We start from the raw sequence: 21,450 nt of genomic DNA, 5'->3' as shown, positions 1-21,450 counted from the left end.
TCAGTCAACTGACAATGCCTTAAGTGTCAATATCAAGCACAACAATGGTGAAATGAAGCTATGAATCATTACTATGGTAGAATCATGAGAAACTCATAGTAATGTTTGCCCTCTGTGTTCTTCCTCTGGTTGTAGGGCTTGTGGATGGAGCTCCATAGTGAAACCATCTGGTGACCGACGGGCTGCATTTACCAGCTGCTTAGCACCCAACACAAGAGGATCCATAGAAAGTAAGTTTACGGTATGTGTGTTTTGAATATCTTTGTCAAGGCCATGTTTACACATAAGCTTACAGTATCTACAGTTCGGTCTTTATATTATCATGTATTAGTGTGTGTGTGTGTGTGTGCGTGCCTGTCTGTCCGTCTGTAAACACCCTCTCAGGACCGTCTCTATCTAACCTTGACTGGTCTTTTTTGACATACTGTTTCATTCAAACTGTGACTGAATGTCTCTATTTGACAGTCGCAGTTTGAGAGAAAGTCTGCCTTTGACTGACTGTTTCTTTCTAAAAAAAAAAAAAAAAAAAAAAAGTGACACTCTTGTGTGTGGTGTGTGCCCGTACGTACGCTCCCATACTGTGTGTATGGCAATGAGTCTGCGTCCAGCTGCTCAGTTGAAAGAGGAAACGCAGAGAAAATGTGGTGGGGAAGGTTCCGGATTCCAAGGCCGTTCCTTACCTCTGAACCCTTTGTGAGCTGGTTTCCTGGTGGGCCAGGTCAGTGTTGCACTAAAGCTGGCGCCGCGTTTCCTTCCCTGTACCCATAGGTCAGCAAGGAATGGCAAACTCGCACATATACAGAGTGCACGCACAGAGTGCCGGCTCACCTGGAGACCCTTGGTAACACCCTCCCAGTAATGTGCTCTCTCTGTCAAACTTACTCAGCACTGGGAGAAGCCAAATAAAATCACTGAGGCAGCCCAACTCTGATATTTTTTCCACTAATTTGTCTTTTGACCAATCACATTTTTTTTAGCTGATCTGATTGGTCAAAATACCAATTAGTGGGGGAAAAAATAAAATAATTGGGGCTGCCTCTCTAAACGCAGCCTGACTGGTCAAGTCTAGTCAGGCTACAGCCACTGTCTTCAGCATGCTAGTAACTGTGCGGAGTGTCTGACTATTTTCTACCTGTTGTGAAATTATGAAGTATACAAAGGAGACAGTTTAATCCCATAGAGGCCTTTATTAATTGGTCTTCCGATTGAGGTTGTTGTCGTTATGGTTGGGTGGTATCCAGATTTTTATACCGTTGCTGGACCATACCGGGGTGTAAGTATTACCAAATGTGCACACAAGGGGCACTATTTCTTTTTTTACCGCACAAAACGATTTAGGCAACGGAGATCTTGATCCAGGAAGGGATTGAATGTCTTTTGTGAAGCTTGATCTTGACATCTAGCCACTTAGCTAGCATGTTAGCAAACCAAATGCACAGCTGGAGCTCTGAGCTGGATATAATTTATTTGACACAGATTTCTTCTACTTAGTTATAAGCAGTGAAGTAGCATGTGCCCCTGCGTGGTGGGGGTGCCCCCAACATCATTTTTGTATTATATTTTTTTGCGGTATTGAAAATCATACTGTCTGTATTTCGAAATACCCCGGTATATGGTATATCTCCCAAGCCTAGTTGCCATGGTAAAGGGCATAGACTGTATTTGAGTAAAGAGACTATGAATGTGATATGCTGTGTCATATCTCCTAGTGGTAGAAGTTAAAGTGGCTATATCCCAACATATATTGTAATCAGCTATATTTTAAGATGGCTCTGACAGTAATGTGTCAATCAAGCTGTTTCTGTGTGTGTATCCCAGACACATTTATGAGGCTGTCTGTCTCTGTGGACTCGTAGCAGGTAAGCTGAAACCTTAAGTCCTCTCCTCCTCACTCTCTGTATGGTTCCACCCCTTTCCTCAGTTTATTTCCATGGGTTTATTACTGTATGTGTCATTAAATACCGCTGCATTATAGGCCAAGAGGGGGAGGGGGGTGAGGCTCCCGTCTCTGCTCTGTCGCAGCGGCACAGCTACGCCAGCCAGTGTGACGTCTGTTCCCCATTCACCACCGACAGCATTACATTACTCCGCCTCTGTTTCTCTCCCTCTTCTTATCTTCCTCCCGCTCTTTCTACTGCATCTATCGAGCACTTTTTTTCTCTCATTTTCCTCTCTGCCTACCTTTCCCCATCTCTCTCTTTCTCTCCCTCCCACTCTTATCTTCCTCTTTCTCTCCATCTCCCCCTCTCTTTCTCACTCTCCTCTAGCCTGTGATGATGATGATGAGTGCTGCATTCCTGCTGCAGTGTTCCGGTCTGGCAAAGCCCTGTTCAGCATTCTGTGGGCTAACTCCCCACCGCGTTGTAGCTCACTCGCTCTCTCACATGCTGTCTCGCATGCTGTCTCCCCCCCTCACCACCACACTTAGTTACTCACCCTCTCTCTCGGCCTCTCGCACAAGAGATGCAGTGAATCTGATGCGCCCACAGTGCCACCTTGCAGCCGCAGCGGGTATCTGATGCCAACACTCTGGCTGCCAGGCTGTGCCAACCGGGGAGGGCTGGCACCCAGACAGATTGACAAAAGACAGCGACGGAGAGAGGCAGGAAGAGGGTATATGTTAATCAACCTTAAAAAAAACAAAGATTTTATTTGTCACGTGCTGAATACAACAGCTGAATACAACCTTACTGTGAAATGCTTACTTACATGCCCTTAACCAACAGTGCAGTTCAAGAAATAGGGTTAAAAAAAGAATTGCTAAATAAACTAAAGTAAAACATTTAAATAAAAGTAACACAGTAAAATAACAATACCGAGGCTATATAGAGGGGGTACTGGTACCCAGTCGATGTGCGAGGGTACAGGTTAGTCGTACATGTAGGTAGGGGTAAAGTGACTATGCATAGATAATAAACAAGTAGCAGCAGTGTAAAAACAAAAAGGGGGGGGTGTCAATATAAATAGTCTGGTTGTCCTTTGGTTAATTGTTCAGCAGTCTTATGGCTTGGGGGTAGAAGCAGTTAAGGAGCCTTTTGGACCTAGACGTGGGGCTCCAGTACCGCTTGCCGTGCGGTAGCAGAGCGAACAGTCTATGACTTGGGGGACTGTAGTCTTTGACAATTTTGGGGGGTCTTCCTCTGACCCCTATAGATTTTATGGACACCGTATACATTAGTTATCTTGTTTTTAGTCCCACCCTTCAGCTCCACTCAACCCCTCCCATCTATCTCTTATTTCTATATGACATGTATAGTGCATTCGGAAAGTATTCAGACCCCTTGACTTTTTCCACATTTTGTTACGTTACAGCCTTATTCTAAAATCGATTAAATCGTTGTTTTTCCTCATCAATCTACACACAATAAATTGCACATTTATAAAATGTAAAACATTTAAATACCCATTTACATAAGTATTCAGCCCCTTTACTCAGTACTTTGTTGAAGCACCTTTGGCAGCGATTACTGCCTCGTGTTTTCTTGGGTATGACACTTCAAGCTTGGCACACCTCTATTTGGGGAGTTTCTCCCATTTCTTCTCTGCAGAATCTCTTGAGCTCTGTCAGGTTGGATGAGGAACATTGCTGCACAGCTATTTTCAGGTCTCTCCAGAGATGTTCGATCAGGTTCAAGTATTGTCTTGGCTGTCTGAGGTCTGCCCCAGTCTGAGGTCTGAGCGCTTTGGAGCAGGTTTTTATCAAGGAGCTTACTCTACTTTGCTCTGTTCATCTTTGTCTTGATCCTAACTAGTCTCCCAGTCCCCAACTAGTCTCCCATGATGATGCTGCCACCACCATGCTTCACCGTAGGGATGGTGCTAGTTTTCCATCAGACATGATGCTTGGCATTCAGGCCAAAGAGTTCAAACTTAGTTTCATCAGACCAGAGAATCTTCTTTCTCATGGTCTGAGAGTTTTTTTTTACATCAAGATTGTATTATTTCAATTCATATGTTTCATACAATACACTTATGGAGATACCATTTTTTTATCCCCCCCCCACCGGCAATCTGATAACATAAAATGTCAAATAAATTAATTAATCATGAGATCATTTGTTTTTATTATTACATAGTAAATCTACTGAACAATACATCATAGTCTCAGAAATAGGCTCAAATTATTGATACACATTCATGGATGTAAAGGCCTGTTGGTTAAGAGTTCAGGAATGTCCTCTGCTTCTTTTTTCCATGTGTCCAGAGTGGACACCTTGGCCCTGTGGGATCCTGGCCCGTGGAGAGCTCCATAAGTACCATTTCCTTAAATGCGAGCAGCCATTGTTGCAATGGTGAACCGACAATCGTTTTCTTAGCTGCTGTGGTTCTTGACAACCACACTCTCCGTTGGTGTGTTCTGACAAGCCCAAGTCAGTCATCACAAAGCAACATCACTATAGGATCTAATGGCAATATTTTATCTATAAGTACAGAGTTGACATTGTTGACTTTCCTCCAGAATCCAACCACCTCCTGGCATTTCCGCAGCACATCCTGAAAAGTACCAAGGTCCCCTGTGGTGCAGAACTCACATAATGGCGATGGACTGATACCCATGTGATGCCTTTTTTGAGGTGTTAGGTGGGTTCTATGGCATATGTTGTAATTAATTAATTACTTATTGGGGTTTCCAGATGATCCTAATATATTTTTTTCGATACTGTCTCCCATTATTTGTCTGTCAGCAAGTGTAAAATCCTTTTCCCATACAGTGGATAAAGTTAATGGTTTTTGTGCTGCTAGAATTGACTGTAGATATCAAAATAAACTCCCTTTGAGGGCCGTCTGTTCGTTATAAGTTTGATCAATGGGTGTACTACTTATTCTGCTCCCCGGGGGAACCCATAGGCTTGCATGGATAGGCAGAGTTGAAGGTAAAGACTAAATGATGAACCTGGGACATTAAAACACTGGCGGATTTCACATTCACATTGAATATGTCTTTGAAAGTATAAATACCTTTCTTAGACCAAGAATCTGATATTACGGGTTTTTCACACACTAAGAATTATTTTAGGCCATATTGGAGAGTATGAGTTCCATTTAAGTAGTTTTCCACACGTTTACTGAGTATGCTATAATGGGTCCAAACAATAATGCAAATATTTTTAGGAGTCAATCCAGAAAATAATAAATATTGTAATCTAATTGATGAAACGATTGACTCTTCTATAGCACGCCCAGGAACAGAAGCCTCTGGGTTTAACCAGGTCTTCAGGAAATTCATCTGGAATGATAGGTGATTAAAAGTTTAGATTAGTCCACGTGACGCTTTTGTTCTCTGTGGTGTTGCATATTTAATCTGTGATCTCTGTCTCCCCCAAATGAACTGCTTTATGACGGAGTCAAGTTTAGACCAATTGTCTATAGGAGGAGACATTGGTAACATGGAACTCATAAAATTGATACGAGGGAGGACATTCATTTGAATAATTGAGATTCTAGGATGCAAAGAAGAGGCCATAGCGGACCATCTTTTTATGTCTTTTAGGATATTTTGAAAGGTTTCTAAGTAGTTCTTCCTGCAAGTAGTGTGATTAGAGGGGGATATAGTAATGCCTAAGTATATATTTGTTTCTTCATTGAGATCATGGGTGGTAGTTGCATGCTTCTCATATCTGAGTTAAGAGGTCGTAGAGCTGATTTTGTTTTTTCATGGTCTGAGAGTCCTTTAGGTGCCTTTTGGCAAATTCAAAGCAGGCTGTCGTGCCTTTTACTGAGGAGTGGCTTCCGTCAGACCACTCTACCATAAAAGACTGATTGGCGGAGTGCTGCAGAGATGGTTGTCCTTCTGGAAGGTTCTCCCATCTCCACAGAGGAACTCTGGAGCTGTGTCAGAATGATCATCAGGTTCTTGGTCACCTCTCTGACCAATGCCCTTCTCACCTGAATGCTCAGTTTGGCCCAGGAGGCCAGTTCTAGGAAGAGTTTTGGTGGTTCCAAACTTATTCCATTTAAGAAAGATGGAGGCCACTGTGTTCTTGGGGACCTGCAATGGTGCAGAAATGCTTTGGTACCCTTCCCCAGATGCCTCGACACAATTCTGTCATGGAGCTCTACGGACAATTTCTTTGACCTCCTTGCTTTGTTTTTGCTCTGACATGTACTGTCAACTGGGGGACCTTATATAGACAGGGGTGTGCCATTCCAAATCATGTCCAATCAATTGAATTTACCACAGGTGGACTCCAAGTAGAAACATCTCAAGGATGATCAATGGAAGCATTCGAGTCTCATAGCAAAGGTTCTGAGTAATTATGTACATTTTGTAAAGATATCTCAACCGGTTTTCGCTTTGTCATTGTGGGGTATTGTGTGTAGAATAATTTCATCAATTTTGTAATAAGGCTGTAACTGTTACGGCTTTCTTCCGTCGAAGGAGAGTCGGACCAAAATGCAGCGTGGTTAGTTCGATACATGTTTAATAAATGAAATAAACACGATAAATACAAAAACAGAACGTGAAAACCTATACAGCCTATCTGGTGAAAGACAAACACACTGAGACAGGAACAATCACCCACAAACACACAGTGAAACCCAGGCTACCTAAATATGGTTCCCAATTAGAGACAACGAGAATCACCTGACTCTGATTGAGAACCGCCTCAGGCAGCCATAGACTATGCTAGACACCCCTACTCAGCCACAATCCCAATACCTACTAAAACCCCAATACAAAAACACAACACAAAATAAACACATGTCACACCCTGGCCTGACCAAAATAAATATATAAACACAAAATACTAAGACCAGGGCGTGACAGAACCCCCCCCGCCCCCAAGGTGCGGACTCCCGGCCGCACACAAAACCCATAGGGGAGGGTCCGGGTGGGCGTCTGTCCACGGTGGCGGCTCCGGCTCGGGACGTGGATCCCACTCCAACGAAGTCTTAGTCCCCCTGTAACGCGTCCTTTGATTGGCGACCCTCGCCGCCGACCTAGGCCTAATAACCTCACCAAGGACCCCACTGGACTGAGGTAGAAGCTCGGGACTGAGGTAGAAGCTCGGGACTGAGGTAGAAGCTCGGGACTGAGGTAGAAGCTCGGGACTGAGGTAGAAGCTCGGGACTGAGGTAGAAGCTCGGGACTGACTGACTGGGTGGAAGCTCGGCACTGAGGGGGAAGCTCGGCACTGAGGGAGGACTGCCTAGTACCGAGAGGAAGCCCAGTATTGAGAGGAAACTCAGGCAGGTAGTAGGCGGATCTGGAGGATCGTGGCTGACTGGCGGATCCTGGCTGACTGGCGGATCTGGAAGATCATGGCTGACTGGCGGATCTGGAAGATCATGGCTGACTGGCGTCTCTAGCTGCTCCATGCAGACTGACAGCTCTGGCTGCTCCATGCAGACTGACAGCTCTGGCTGCTCCATGCAGACTGACAGATCTGGCTGCTTCATGCAGACTGGCAGCTCTGGCTGCTCCATGCAGACTGGCAGCTCTGGCTGCTCCATGCAGACTGGCAGCTCTGGCTGCTCCATGCAGACTGGCAGCTCTGGCTGCTCCATGCAGACTGGCAGCTCTGGCTGCTCCATGCAGACTGGCAGCTCTGGCTGCTCCATGCAGACTGGCAGCTCTGGCTGCTCCATGCAGACTGGCTGCTCCATGCAGACTGGCTGCTCCATGCAGACTGGCTGCTCTGGCTGCTCCATGCAGCTCTGGCTGCTCCATGTAGACTGGCAGCTCAGGCTGCTCCATGCAGGCTGGCAGCTCTGGCTGCTCCATGCAGGCTGGCAGCTCTGGCTGCTCCATGCAGGCTGGCAGCTCTGGCTGCTCCATGCAGGCTGGCAGCTCTGGCTGCTCCATGCAGGCTGGCAGCTCTGGCTGCTCCATGCAGGCTGGCTGCTCTGGCTGCTCCATGCAGGCTGGCAGCTCTGGCTGCGCTGAACAGGCGGGAGACTCCGGCAGCGCAGGAGAGGAGGAAGGCTCTGGCTGCGCTGAACAGGCGGAGACTCCGGCAGCGCTGTAGAGGAGGAAGGCTCTGGCTGCGCTGAACAGGCGGAAGACTCCGGCAGCGCTGTAGAGGAGGAAAGCTCTGGCTGCGCTGAACAGGCGGGAGGCTCCGGCAGCGCTAAACAGGCGAGGCGCACTGAAAGCCTGGTGCGTGGTGCTGGCACTGGGTAGAGGACGTGCACAGGAAGCCTGGTGCGGGGCGCTGCCACCGGAGGACTGGTGTGTGGAGGTGGCACTGGATAGACCGGACCGTGCAGGCGCACTGGAGCTCTTGAGCACCGAGCCTGCCCAACCTTACCTGGCTCGATGCCCACTCTAGCCCGGCCAATACGAAGAGCTGGTATGTACCGCACCGGGCTATGCACCCGCACTGTAGGCACCGTGCGCTCCACAGCATAACACAGTACCTGCCCGTTCTCTTTAGCCCCCCGGTAGGCACAGGAAGTTAGCGCAGGTCTCCTACCTGGCGTAGCCATACTCCCTGTGAGCCCCCCCCCCAATACATTTTTGGGGCTGACTCTCGGGCTTCCATCCGCGTTGCCGTGCTGCCTCTTCATACCAGCGCCTCTCCGCTTTCGCCGCCTCCAGTTCTTCTTTGGGGCGTCGATATTCACCAGGCTGTGCCCAGGGTCCTTCTCCGTCCAATATTTCCTCCCAAGTCCAGAAGTCCTTTGATCGCTGCTCCTCACGATAAACAGGGGGAGTTGGCTCAGGTCTGAACCCTGACTCTGCCACACTCTCCCTGAGCCCCCCCCCCCCCAAGACATTTTTGGGGCTGACTTTCGGGTTTCCTTGCCAACCGTGTTCCCTCGTATCGTCGGCTCCTATCTCCGGCTGCCTCTTCTCTCCTAAGTGCCTCCACCTGTTCCCATGGGAGGCGATCTCTTCCAGCCAGTATCTCCTCCCAAGTGTAACAACCTTTGCCATCCAAAACGTCTTCCCATGTCCATTCCTCTTTTCGCTGCTGTTGCTGTCGCTGCCTGTCACCACGCTGCTTGGTCCACTTGTGGTGGGTGATTCTGTTACGGTTCTCTTCCGTCGAAGGAGAGTCGGACCAAAATGCAGCGTGGTTAGTTCGATACATGTTTAATAAATGAAATAAACACGATAAATACAAAAACAAGAAACGGAACGTGAAAGGCTGTATAGGTTATCTGGTGAAAGACAAACACACTGAGACAGGAACAATCACCCACAAACACACAGTGAAACCCAGGCTACCTAAATATGGTTCCCAATCAGAGACAACGAGAATCACCTGACTCTGATTGAGAACCGCCTCAGGCAGCCATAGACTATGCTAGACACCCCTACTCAGCCACAATCCCAATACCTACTAAAACACAACACAAAATAAACCCATGTCACACCCTGGCCTGACCAAAATAAATATATAAACACAAAATACTAAGACCAGGGCGTGACAGTAACGTAACAATGTGGAAAAAGTCAAGGGGTCTGAATACTTTCCCCATGCACTGTACATGTCATATAGAAATAAGAGATAGATGGGAGGGGTTGAGTGGAGCTGAAGGGTGGGACTAAAAACAAGATAACTAATGTATACGGTGTCCATAAAATCTATATAGGTTCAGAACTTTTTGTGAAACAGTACAGTTAGAAATACACTACCGTTCAAAAGTTTAGGGTCATTTAGAAATGTCCTTGTTTTTGAAATAAAACACGTTGTTTATCCATTTAAAATAACATCAAATTGATCAGAAATTCAGTGTAGACATTGTAATGTTGTAAATTACTATTGTAGCTGGAAACGGCAGATTTATTTTTAATGGGATATCTGCATAGGCGTACAGAGGCCCATTATCAGCAACCATCACTCCTGTGTTCCAATGGCACGTTGGGTCAGCTAATCTAAGTTTATAATTTTAAAAGGCTAATTGATCATTAGAAAACCCTTTTGCAATTATGTTAGCACAGCTGAAAACTGTTGTTCTGATTAAAGAAGCAATAAAACTAGCCTTTAGACTAGTTGCGTAGCTGGAGCATCAGCATTTGTGGGTTCGATTACAGGCTCAAAATGGCCAGAAACAAAGAACTTTCTTCTGAAACTCGTTAGTCTATTATTTTTCTAAGAAATGAAGGCTATTCCATGCAAGAAATTGCCAAGAAACTGAAGATCTCGTACAACATTGTTTAACTAATCCCTTCACAGAACAGCGCAAACTGTCTCTAACCAGAATAGAAAGAGGTGTGGGAGGCCCCAGTGCACAAATGAGCAAGAGCACAAGTACATTAGTGTCTAGTTTGAGAAACAGACACCTCGCAAGTCCTCAACTGGCAGCTTCATTAAATAGTACCTGCAAAACACCGGTCTCAACGTCAACAGACAAGAGGCAGAGTCGCAAAGAGAAGGGGGGTTGGGTAGTAGAGTTAGGGGAAAATAATTAAGGTAGAGATATAGGGGTTGAATACTTATTTACTCAAAACATTTAAGCTTTTAATTTCAGAAAACACAATTCCACTTTGGCATTATGGGGTATTGCCTGTAGGACAGTGACACAAAATCTCAATTTAATCAATGTTCTAGTCAGGCTGTAACACAAAAAAATGTGGCAAAAGTCAAGGAGTGTGAATAATATCTTCTTTCTAATGTTATCAACTTCATTTCTCAACTCCTAATGCTGAGGAAGTTCTACTCATTGGAGCCAATTAAACTTACTGGTGTATCTGACATATGTATCTGACAGTATCTGACACCCGCAAATAGGCTACCAGTGCGACAAGTGCCGCTGGTAAGCTTTCTTCACTTGGACATACATGTTTGGCTAACCTTTTGTTTTAACCAGCTAAACAGATGCTCTTAGCGAAAATGTGTTTTGGAGTTTCCTTTCAAGCTAATAGCCTTAGTTTACACTTCCTCTCCCAATTATAATGTGGGGAGGTCAAAATAATGAAAAGTGGTATCTACCAAATCTATTCATTTTAAAATGTTGATTACTTCTCCATGCCATTATCATTCACCTGATGATGATAAAAGATGCTCAATAAGAAATCCACACCAATTAAAAACAAAAAACTCCATATCTAATTAAGACTAAATGGTATTCAGTATCCAGCATGTGCGTTTGCTGGTTTGCCTGGGAGTGAAAAGGTGGAAAGCCCCCGTATTAGAATGTCCTCTCACTGTCCTTGATGGTTATATTGCTGTATTGTATTGTCCCTGCCTTGTTGTGCTGTAACCTTGAGCTGGTATAACGATTTGAGCCTCAGTGCCAGTGTGCCCTCCCTGTAACAACCCCCCCCTTCCATTGATGCTGACAGGCACATCTATTATGGCTGGTGGTGGTAGTGCCAGTGGAGGCTGATAGCAGAAATAGTGAGGTGGTGGTGGTGGTGGGGGGGGGGTGTTGATGTTTGGAGGAGGTTGAGATTTCCGTGGTGGTTGGTGCTCACTCAAGTCCAACACAACTCTTTAAAAAAAAAAAAAAAAAAAATGTTTTATGTGTCCGTGTGTGTGTCGACGTAGACAATGTATGGAAGCAGTCAGTCAAGTGTCAGGAGACTTGGTGGTTCGTAAAGACTCACATCCATCATTGTGGGTCACCTAACTGATTAGCCCTCATCTCTTCTCTGGCCTAGTGGGAGAGGGGGAAGAGATTGGGGGATGGTAGGCGGAGGTAGAATCATAATGAGGTTGTTCTCTCTGTCCTTGAACGTGGATGGTAGTCAATAGAGGAGAGCAGAGATGATTCCGCTGCCTTGGATATAGAAAAGCAGTGAAAACCGCTCACCGTTTTTTAGGAATTTATTTATTTGACAAGGGTAGTGGACATTTAATCAACAACATTTCACATCAATTTAAATGTGCTGGATACTGAATACCATTTAGTCTTAATTAGATATTGAGATATGTTTGTTTTTAATTGGTGTGGATTTCTTATTGCGCATTTTTATTAAAATGGCTTTATGCTGTAAGAGAAGTGGATCATTTTCAAGCTGTGTGTGTCTCTAGTCTAATGGTAAATGAGTAGAGACCTTGGTTGTGTTGGTACGAGTTTGAATGTACACCACAGTTTGGAATTCAGCCTGTGTATTTATGCGTGTCAATGGTTGTTGTTTGTCAGACAGTCTGTGGGGGGTAGAAACTAAGTTATTGTTCTTTCAGTGAGTGAGCTCCCAATGTCCCTTCCTTTAAACCGTGTATTTGCTGCCGGCCAAAGTAAACAGTAGGTTGCCAGTCAGTGGCACACAGTGGGAATTTCTCTCTTTTCTCGCTGACTCTCTCGTGTGTCTGTGTGTGTGTGTGTGTGTGTGTGTCACTTTCTCCTTTTATCTCTCATTTTCTCATCCATCTCTCTGGCCTTGAGTACGGTCTCCAATCACCACCTCTCTTGTCGACTAATTTAAGTGCTCCTCCTAGTTACAGCATGTTCAAGCACCATAATGTTGCCATGTTCAGCAAACATCAGTTATCAGCACCACACAAGGTGACACATGTTGCATTCCTGCCTGAGCACGTCATAGGCAGCCAATCTGCCATTAGTCTCCATTAGAGCTCCAGTAGAGAGGCTCTTACCTAACTGTGATGTGAACAGTGTACACTAATTAAGTCTGTTTGAGCAAACACATCCAGGGCCCTGTTTATTTGGTCACCAATGTAGCAAAACGTTTTGAAACGGAGAATGAAAATGAACTTTTCCGTCCCGGTTTAAAAATATGGTTTTAACCTGATCACTGCTGCGTGAGAGGCTTTCGCTCTATAGCTGCAGCTGCCTGCAGAGGTTGTAGTCGGCTGTGTGTAGCGATCAGACAACGGGAGAGAGAGGGATGCAAAGGCAACACGGCTACAGCCATTCAACTAGCTAGCTTGTTGTAGCCTACTTCTTTTCATTTCACAAAATTTTAAGTCCATCTTGCATTGCATTGCATTGCATTAGTGAACTCTCACTATACTTGCTGTACATTGAGGCTCTTTGCCGCTTTGTTTGGCCACCATAAACAACAAACTGCACACATGAAGGCTACCGGTCTTTTTATGGGGCGCACCGTGCACATCATAAAAACGTTTGTTTTATTCAATTAATCATTTGAAATGTTATGGTATATCCTTGTATGTAACAATGTCAAATGGATATTTTGACTTAATTTGAAAAAGCTTTTTCTGTGTTGAAATCTGGTTAAAAAGGCCTATATTAGGCTATCATTTTTGTCTGTCCAAAAATGTATGCTCACAAGTATTCGTATACTAATGTCCGTTTTAAAAATTTGAATAACAGCGCAGATCCCTAGTTACGTGTTGGTGGTATTGAGGGTTATTGAGGCTGTGTATGTACGATATGTGTTCATTGAACCTGTCGAGTGTGTGCATGCGCTAAGCGCTCCCGTGTGTGTGCTAGAGACCATGTCAGTTAGCATGTCTGTTCATGAGCGATCATGTAAGTATGTACAGTATGTTCCTAGCACCTGTACGGTGTGCTCAGACAAGTAGCCTTATGTGAGCGATGCAGGGTCAGGCCTCCCAATAACGACCATACTCTCTCTCCCTCTCTTCCCGCCTGTTCCCACTTAACGATTCTGCCTGTTGCGTAAGCTCCTCTCTCTCTCTCCCTCTCCTTTAACTGCCCAAGGCTGCTTGCTTCTGATGACGTCATTACTTACTGAAGGGGAGGGGGTGTTTAGTGCTGAACTCACAATGGCTGGTACACTTCCTCTACCTGCTAGTTTCACAACATGACTTCCCTCTGCTCAACATTCCTACATTCCCAACACTTCCTTAATTAAAAGCTATCTTTCTTACTCACGTTCATCATCCCCATTTTGTTACAACAGCTACACACACACAAATGTGCCCATCTCGAATGTGGGCCTATGAATCATTTAATAACTATAACATTCATAATCATCACACTTCACACCTTTTTGTGATCAATGTCTGTCTGCAGGGATGCAAACTAGTCACCTTTCGGGGAAATTTGCAGTTTTTAATCCAAAATAGGTCAACTACGTGATTCGTGTAGATCCGTTCACATAACAGAATGCAGCATGCGACTGAAGATAGAAGAGACAACCTACTTGCTAGTTATGGCATCATTGCGCGCTCTGAAAGACAGCAGAGAGTGGAAAGGCAGTTTGCCAGTTACAACACTAGCGCATCCCTGACAACGAAGAGGTAGGTGAGAAGGTGATTGAAGCATACTTCATGAGCTGTAACCGCAAAACAACTGGCATTTGGAAAGTTTGAGGTGAGGGGAGCAAGTGTGGTGGAAGAAGAATTGTTAGCATTGTGAAATTTGCTGAATTAATGTTTCAACATCAGATAAGGGAACGTTAGCTCCAGAAACCAATTAGCTAAAATATTAACTGGTATACGACTCCTTGCCGTTCCTCAAGCTATAAGACACACACACACACACACACAGTCTTGATGCCTAGTCAACATGTCTGTCTGTGACTCCAATATGACCTGGGGACAAGGGCCTAAGAGGCATGTGGAGTCTCCGTGTCAAAGAGTGTCGTTCACTGGCCTTTCGACCCCAGACTGTATCACGGAGTTGTAGAGTTGGGAAATAGCTCAAGAGACCCTGGCGCCATGTCATCTCCGAGCACTGTAAATAAGTCTCATCTTGTATTTAGATTTAAGTGGGTACCATCACAGACCCTTGCTGCATCCCAAATGAAACCCACTATTTCATAAGTACCTATGTCCTAACCCACTCACTATTTAACTGTTTACAATGTTTATGACACTTAAGGGCCGACGCTCCACTCACACCAGTCTCTGTTTGTTTTGCTGCCCAGTTCCCTCGAACAGTTCGTTTTTTGAGCGTTTAGGCCGACATTCCAGACGTGGTTAAAGTATGGAGGGACAAATATTTTGATTGGGAGCTGAGAGGCCATGAGGGGAAACTGCAGCCATTGTTGCATCACTGTCCCCGTGAGGTAGCAGTAAACACATCCCATTGGAGACTGCGACCACGAAGGCTCTTAAGAACCGCAGTCGCCCTCAGATGCACACAAGCTGCTGCAACTGGTGTGCCAAAAGGAGGAGCGGCCAGTCATGTCAGTGCTATTCATGTGGTACTCACGTCCACCCACTCTTCCCCAGATCTCCATATCTCTTCCTCTATGGTCTGCTATTGCAAGAGGGCTATCTAGCAAAGGGTACATGTTTTGGTGCTTTCTTTTGATTGAGACATGCGCTAATATTGCTGCTGTTCGGCTGCCAGCCAGGCTCCTAGGGGCTCGGAGTCATATTGGTACTGTTTTAAAGTCATGTCCTTGATCCGGTTGTACATTTTGGAGAGCCAGAACCATCTCTCACTTGAAAGCTGACAGGGCTCATGTTGTAAATTGCGATCTGTTTATATCCCTCTCTCTTTCAGTGTTAATTTTGGCAGCTATTTTAGATTGTCTTAAAATATATTTTAGTTTTCACATTTTGATTAATTTCCTCCATTAGTTTTAGTTATTAGATAGTTTTAGTTGTCAGTCGAGGGTTTGTCTTAAACAAAATTAGGACGTTAAATCCCTAACCAAAAAAACTAAACTACCACTAACAGCTAGCTAGCTAGCTAGCTAAAATTCCATCTCTGTGTTTGTCAGTGAAGCTATGCTAGCAGCAGGCACTCTACAACAAGCTAAGTCAATCAACAGCAAGTGGCCACACAATAACGGGCTAAGCAGCCAAGTGTTCAGTTTGCGATTCAGCCTATGACTGGAGAAGATAGAACTTCATTGCCCCCTAGCGGTCATACACAATAGGACCTCCATATTCTGCGTTGTGGAATTTTATGAATTTAGTTTGAATGTTAAGAAAAATGTCACTTTGTCACATCCCTAATTTAGTCATATTCATTGCATTTTTTTGGGGGGGGTTAAATAATTAATATTTACCTTTTTAACTTCCATCGTGTACAAAGATAGCCTTGTCCAACTAGACCGACTATCCCCGTGTATACCTTAGCTGGCATCGTTGATATTGTGGCAGATTTTAACCAATGTAAGTCCTAATTAACCATTTTAGACCATTTTCTCCCCATCATAAGCATTGGAAAGTGGTAAATAACCATTGATTTTCTTGAAAGGGGCATCATCTGAGCATTCCAACAAATCCTTAAGTATAACTGTACTCCTAATATTCAGCAAATAGCATTAGAAATATGAAGGCAAAGATTATCAAATACAAGTGTCCTGGCTGTGCATCAGTTCAAAAGAGACACGAGTGATTGAAGTGTGTGTGTGTGTGGGAGCAGCCCACACGACTGTAAGATGTTATCGGCCAATGACGGGATTGCATTAAATATTCTGCATGCTTATGATTGGACAGCATTGATGAAAAGGAACTTCATGTGAAATTGACTGTCCATTAGTCTTACATGGAATTCTCGTCTGGTTGCTTTTTTTGTCAACTAAAATGATAAATAATTGTAATAGTTTGTTTTCTTTCAGGGTGTCTCGTTATCGTCAATAGTTTGTTAGGAAAACGTTTTTGGGCAAAATCTTACTCTTTTGCCTTTCATACTTTCTCTCTTACCTCTGCTTTTATGGCTTCTGCATGCAAGTTTAGTTTTGCTCCTAGCAGAACTCGGTTAGGTGATGTGAACATCTGTCCCTCGTGTACTCCCTTAAAACACCTTTGCTTGGAAATACGAGAAAAAAGCGGCAATAGTACTGTTTGTCCCCCTTGAGGCGCCGAAGCAAGTATATACTTCCTCACAATAGTCAGAATTAATCTGATGACTCAAATCTTTAATACATTTTGACATTTTTGCCGAGGAGGATTTATTTAATCCATTTTAGATTAAGGCTGTAACATAACAAAATGTGGAAAAGTCAAGGGGTCTGAATACTTTCCGAAGGCACATTGTATGTAAGATGTTTGATGCAGTATTTGTCAATTGAAAACATTTGCATGAAAACAATTTGTCTCTGTCATTCAAACATTTCATTTGAAGAATCCTTACGGTTGACCAAAAACAGACGAAGGGCCGTAGACTTCGACTACCGAACTTTGCCTTGCCTCAGGAATTTTTTTTTGTGTGTGTAACAGATGTGAAATGGCTAGCTAGTTAGCATTGCTGCGCGCTAATAGCATTTCAATCGGTGACATCACTCGCTTTGAGACCTTGAAGTAGTGGTTCCCCTTGCTCTGCAAGGGCCGCGGTTTTGTGGAGCGATGGGTAACGATGCTTCGTGGGTGACTGTTGTTGATGTGTGCAGAGGGTCCCTGGTTCGCGCCCGGGTAAAAGTTATACTGTTACATGTGCACGAACAGCCGAAACAAACAAAAACATCACAAAATGTCGTAATACTGTATGTGCACAAACTGTTTCGGATGGGAAGCATGTGAATGCCTGTACTCTCTATCCTCCCTGCCCATATCTCTGTGAGTGATATGCTGTTGGCGGGTGGAAGCAGGGCCTGGTTGTATCTGTGCCAGGGACTTACCACCCACAGCAGGGAGGCTGCATACCCAGGTTGATTGGGGACCCAGAAAAAGTCTGGGTTGCTGGGGTGGTATTGAAGAGGAGATGGGAAGGGAATGATGGCAAACAGTTTGATCATTATAACCTTGTAAGGCGTTAATCCAGACTGTTTTTGTGTCTAGTGAATAGAACATTGAAGGAGCTAAGTCAAACAACACAAGACCACTGCAGAACGTTGTTGTCCTGTCTCAGTATGTGTCTGTCACCCACTCTCACCTCTCTTTTGATTTGACAAATTCTTCTTCACAGACACACACACTGAGTCAAACATGCAGACTCACACACACATTAGTGCATGTGCACAAACACTTTTGAGACCAATGCAGACGTTCGGACGCGCGCGCGCACACAGGGAGCTAGATGGTTGAAAACAGGCCACCTGGGTCCATGGAGACAGTCACCCACACCCAGGCAGATTATAGTGCACGTGCTGGGCATAACTACTCTGATTAGACTGGCCTCTTTCTCTCCTTCTGGTACCATGCAAATATTTATCCAATAATCTCCCTTTCCCTCTTTTCTTTGGAAGGACAGCCGTTTCGGCTTTGTGACTCAAAACAAAACACTCCCTGAATAGCAAAACCTGAAGTAAAGAGGCCAGCTTGTTCTTCTTAGAAAACCCCAATGTATTCAGACAACTTCGAACGACTCCAAATCCAAAACCAGACTACATTGAATGGTTGCGTTTCAAGAATGCCGCACACACTGAATGGGAGATTTGGAAAGAGATTGTGGGGGGGATAATGATTTACTATTGAATAAGCCTTGAAGGCATTAGTTTAATATGTGTGTTTGCTATTGTCTATTTTATATTTTATTAAGCATTGGTTTGTAGCACGGACGGACCTGTTATGAAAATGTGAAAGTAGTTACTTTGTTTGTATGTTGTTTTGTGAAAGGGCACAGACAACACGGAAGAGTTGTTATTGATGTCCTCGCAGAGAAGCGGCATCATCTTTAGTCGCCATGTCACTGTGGTCAAAACAGATGTACTTGAGCGTAAACAACTCTATTTGTCTATGAATGAGGACATTTCATTACTCATACCGTATACAGTCATTTCACGAGAAAAGATCAAATGTATTTTTTTTTTGTCCCATTTCAGTTGTAATTGATGAACAGTTAGTCCTGAACCACGATTCTATTGAAACATCAAACTTATTTTCATAACTTTTATTTATTTATTTATTTTATTTTTTAAGCTGCAAGGAAAGAGACATGACAGCACAAGAAACGACAAACTGAACATTATGGGATGGTTTTCTCTTTCTTGGAAAAACAAAAAAATGCAGCACAGGCATCAGGTTTCAACCATCTTGTTGCTTTCACTGGCCTGCCAGTATCCAGCAGCGCAGCTGAGGACAGCCAAGAGTCCCATACTTCCAGGCCTCGGTGTCTTAGCTACTATCACACCACAAACAGACACGCACAGACAGACCGACCATGTGAAGATGAGGTTGAGGCCATTGTCATTGGCTACGGGCACCGAGCCGTCGGTTATTAACAAATGTTTGAGGAACATGAACCCGAGGCTAGACTTCCAAAGTAAAGTCAAGTGCAAGGGAAAGTTCTCAATTTTTATTTTATTTCTCTCCCTCCCTCTTTCATGGAGGGAACAGAATGTACTGGGAGCTGCAGGCAGGAAGAGAGTGGCTAAGGCCCTAATGATATGGTGCATGATTGTAACCTTGGTGCAGCACAGAACAGCAGCTCACTTCGCTTCTCCAGTGACTGGGAGCGCTTTCACTTCCAAAACGCTTTGGTGTTGTTGGCACCAGTACACGATCTGACCCCTATCTCACTCTTTTCTCTCTTTCTACTCCTCACTTTCTCTCTGTCCTTTTCCTTGTCTTTATGACGCTGTCTTGCTCCTCCATTTTGTTTTTGGGGGGGGTTGTTGTGTGTGTGTGTTTTCTATTTTCCACTTGTCTTATCTCCTTTGTCCTGTTCCTCGCTTTTGTCCTCTCCGGCTTGTCTTCACCTCTCTGCTGCCTCTTCCTTGTCAAGTTTGCAGTGAATCTTGTCCTCTGCCACTCTGTAGGTACCGATCCTTACTGAGTCCCACCTCATATAACCCTCTGACCTGGACCCCTTTCGTTGCTCAGTGCCCCCTTTCCCCTTATCTCAATTACATTAGAGTTTTAAAAAAAAAAGGGGGAGCCTGAAAGTTCAGGTGTTCTGTTTTAAATATTTCCCTTGTTGTTGAGTACAGTACAGAGGCAACACGGGGTGAGGACATGTTTTTAAGAAGTAAGAATGACTTCAGATGGTGGAATCTCGGTTAAACCAACGTCTGTCGATCAATAGCTCCGAGGGCAATGGTAAGTATTCTCTTTCTGTCCATCCCTCAGTCTCTTGTTTTTCTAACTGCAGTGTTATGGCTGGTTATGAACAGACCTAGTTGTGAGGAATGTGCTCAGGAAAACAGGGGCATTTGTAGCTTCCCCCTTCAGGTTTTTCATAATTGACGAACAAAGCAATGTTCTCTCAGGAATGAAACAGCGTGTTCTATTTGGTCGCCGGTGTAATTGCCTCAGCAGCACCCCCTTCGTCCCACCCCCGACTGCTTCCAAACCTGTTCTTGCCCAATCAACTCCACACCTTTGCCGTTGTTCGATAATAATGAAGACAAAATCTTGTGACCACATCGCCTAATCATTCAAAATGTTTGGCATTCGGCACGGTGTGGCAGGTTGGGCGTCTAGAGAAGCCAAAAAAATGAAAGGGTGTAGCTCCTCTCGTTCCTCGTGGGCACCCAAGTGTGCAGTCTTGTCGCTTCACATTGTGTGCCAGACTCTCATTCCTTTGCCCCTCCGTTAGGCTGGCATGAATGCAGCTAATGAGGCCATAGCTCCGATAAGCGCAGGTATGTTGATTGCCTTGGCAGATGCTGCCTTGCCAGAGTCGCTTTGCACGCACTGCTGGTTCTTAAAAGCGTTTAGCTGGCGCGGTTGGCGTGCGTGTCTGAGAGTGGGGAGGCTGGGACCGACCTGGCACAGCAATATGGGGGCGACTGCCAAGACGGGAGTCCAGCCCACTGGGGCCATTTGGACCAGGCCTGGCCCGAGATCAGAGCACTTTCAGCTGTTCTGACCCAAGAGACTTGACTTTATGAGACACACTCAAGAGGGAATGGCATACGTGAATACCAGACTAAACAGGCAACATCTGAATGATGTTACACGAAAGAGTAAAAAAATAAAAAATCGAAAGGTGTTTTGGTCTAGGACTGGACAGGCAGTTCTGGGAACCACGGCAAATACATTCCGCATTATTTTCAATTGACAATAATAGACTCCCAACAATCCCTAAAAGATTACAAAACCACCAGACCTCATGAAAGAGGAGAATAATTCAACTGCTTTAGCAAAACTCTTTGATTTTAAAATGTGATGTTTTATGAAATAATCACTGCCATGTTTACGCTCCCTAGAAATTCACTTGATTCATGTTGAACAAGGCATTTTAATGAATTGTGGGCAGAGTGGTTGGGGCAATACACAAAATGAGAAGAGATTAAAAATGTTTAAAAAAAAAAAATGGGCTCTGTTGAAACAGGCCCTAATAACAGTTTAACAGTTTTACCCATTGGAATACAATAGACCAACATTCAAAAGACAGATGGAAGGATTCAAGTAGGCTTAAGTGTGTTACTCATACACACAGACACAAGATTTAGGATTATTATACTTTGATGCCTAGTTTGTTGGTCATTGACGTTGGTGATTCAGAAAATCAATCCCTTTAGTAGTCATTTTTCTGTACTCCCAAGTTCGGCCCCTTTCCTTCTTCTGGGTATCTCACTGCTAGAAACTGCAGTGCTTTTAGAAGTGACGATCATTGAATGTGGAGGAGGGGGGCCAGAAGGAAAGGTATGGAGGAGGGTGGGGTGAGGGTGGAGATGGTTGTAGACCAGGACCTGAATCATGCATGAGAGGAAAGCACCAACAATTTCATAGGAAACATGCTGACAGGCTGACTCTCTGTGTTAATGTCCCATGTTCTCATCATCAGAGAGGCCTGCAGCCCACCAGGGGGTTGCAAGATACC

At 44.6% G+C, this 21,450-nt stretch overlaps 1 protein-coding gene across 2 annotated transcripts in view; it reads left to right on the top strand.

The window, feature by feature from the left end:
* Positions 1–21,450, top strand: part of LOC112256466 (leucine zipper protein 1) — an 84,996-nt gene that overhangs the window by 27,444 nt on the left and 36,102 nt on the right. Inside the window, exon 2 of one of the 2 annotated variants that reach the window (XM_024429740.2) lies at positions 136–230. The gene's annotated coding sequence lies outside the window, so the exon portion shown is untranslated. Of the gene's footprint in view, positions 1–135; positions 242–21,450 lie in introns of both variants that reach the window. The other variant, XM_024429741.2, reaches the window with a different exon arrangement.

Source organism: Oncorhynchus tshawytscha, linkage group LG08, assembly GCF_018296145.1.
Source record: "Oncorhynchus tshawytscha isolate Ot180627B linkage group LG08, Otsh_v2.0, whole genome shotgun sequence".
NCBI classification, from domain to species: domain Eukaryota; kingdom Metazoa; phylum Chordata; class Actinopteri; order Salmoniformes; family Salmonidae; genus Oncorhynchus; species Oncorhynchus tshawytscha.
This window is presented reverse-complemented; position numbering and strand designations above follow the sequence as displayed.